Raw genomic sequence first — 1,844 nt, forward strand, 5'->3', positions numbered from 1 at the left:
CAATGACTGGGAAGACCACTTGGCAGTCAAGCACTTTTCTGTAGAAGATCAGTTGGAATTCAGGGCGTTGCTATTCACATTCCTCGTCTGGCTCCCTTTGACCTTTTTGAGAACAAGAAGAAAAAGAACAACATCAAACTCTATGTCCGTCGTGTATTCAGCATGGACAGCTGTGATGAGTTGATACCAGAGCATCTCAACTTTATCCGTGGTGTGGTTGACTCTGAGGATTTGCCTCTGAACATCTCCCAAGAAATGCTCCAGCAGAGCAAAATCTTGAAAGTCATTTGCAAAAACATTGTTAAGAAGTACCCTCAGCTCTTCTCTGAGCTGGCAGAAGACAAGGAGAATTACAAGAAATTCTATGAGGCATTCTCTAAAAATCTCAAGCTTGGACTTCACGAGGATTCCACTAACCGACACCGCCTGTCTGAGCTGCTGCGCTATCACACTTCCCAGTCTGAAGATGAGATGACATCTCTGTCAGAGTATGTTTCTGGCATGAAGGAGACACAGAAGTCCATCTGTTACATCACTGGTGAGAGCAAAGAGCAGGTGGCCAACTCGGCTTTTGTGGAGCGAGTGCGGAAGCGGGGCTTCGAGGTGGTATATATGACTGAGCCCATTGACGAATACTGTGTGCAGCAGCTAAAGGAGTTTGATGGGAAGAGCCTGGTTTCAGTTACCAAGGAGGGTCTGGAGCTACCAGAGGATGAGGAGCAGAAGAAGAAAATGGAAGAGAGCAAGGCAAAGTTTGAGAACCTCGGCAATCTCATGAAAGAAATCTTAGATAAGAAGGTTGAGAAGGTGACAATCTCCAATAGGCTTGTGTCTTCACCCTGCTGCATTGTGACCAGCACCTACGGCTGGACAGCCAACATGGAGCAGATCATGAAAGCCCAGGCAGTTCGGGACAACTCCACCATGGGCTACATGATGGCCAAAAAGCACCTGGAGATAAACCCTGACCACCCTATGTGGAGATGCTGTGGCAGAAGGCTGAGGCAGACAAGAATGACAAGGCAGTTAAGGACCTTGTGGTGCCGCTGTTTGAAACCGCCCTGCTCTCTTCTGGCTTTTCCCTTGAGGATCCCCAGACCCACTCCAACCGCATCTACCGCATGATCAAGTTAGGTCTAGGTATCGATGAAGATGATGTGGCAGCAGAGGAACCCAGTGCTGCAGTTCCTGATGAGATCCCTCCTCTTGAGGGTGATGAGGATGCGTCTCGCATGGAAGAAGTAGATTAGGAGTTTATAGTTGGAAAACTGCCCTTGTATAGCATCCCCATGGCTCCCCCTGCAGCCTTGAGTGCCCCTCTCCCACCTTGCTCCCCCTGCTGATGTCTGGTGTTTTTCTGTCCTGTCCTTCGGTTGAAGGCAGGAAACAAAGGTGTCAAGCCCCCATTCTTTCCCTACTCTGACAGCAGGATTGGATGTTGTGTATTGTGGTTTTTTATTTTGTTTGTTCATTTTGTTCTGAAATTAAAGTATGCAAAATAAAGAATATGCTGGTTTTATACAAAAAATATTTTTTATTTTTTATATATACATATAAATTTATAAATATTTGTGGCTCACACAAAAATGTGGCTCATTTTTTTTTTCTGAGTCAAAGGTTTTTATTTATTCTTCTGCCGCCGCAGGAGCAGTTCGACGGCATGTTGCTGGCTATGGCTCAGCAGCACGAGGGAGGTGTGCAGGAGCTTGTGAACACCTTCTTCAGTTTCCTTCGATGCAAAACAGACTTTTTCATTGGAGGAGAAGAGGGGATGGCAGAGAAGCTTATCACTCAGAATTTCAGCCACCACAATCAGCTGGCACAGGTAAATTGAGGCTCCATTT

General features: G+C 46.3%; 1 pseudogene across 1 annotated transcript; it reads left to right on the plus strand.

Annotated features, from left to right (window-relative positions):
- The first annotated feature begins 7 nt into the window (after positions 1–7).
- Positions 8–1,254, plus strand: LOC116548408 (annotated as a pseudogene). Its single transcript, XR_004267423.1, has one exon. The product of XR_004267423.1 is annotated as a heat shock protein HSP 90-beta pseudogene (transcript).
- The last annotated feature ends 590 nt before the right edge of the window (positions 1,255–1,844 follow it).

Source organism: Sapajus apella, unplaced genomic scaffold (genome assembly GCF_009761245.1).
Source record: "Sapajus apella isolate SASKATOON/1434 unplaced genomic scaffold, GSC_monkey_1.0 scaffold11477, whole genome shotgun sequence".
NCBI classification, from domain to species: Eukaryota; Metazoa; Chordata; class Mammalia; order Primates; family Cebidae; genus Sapajus; species Sapajus apella.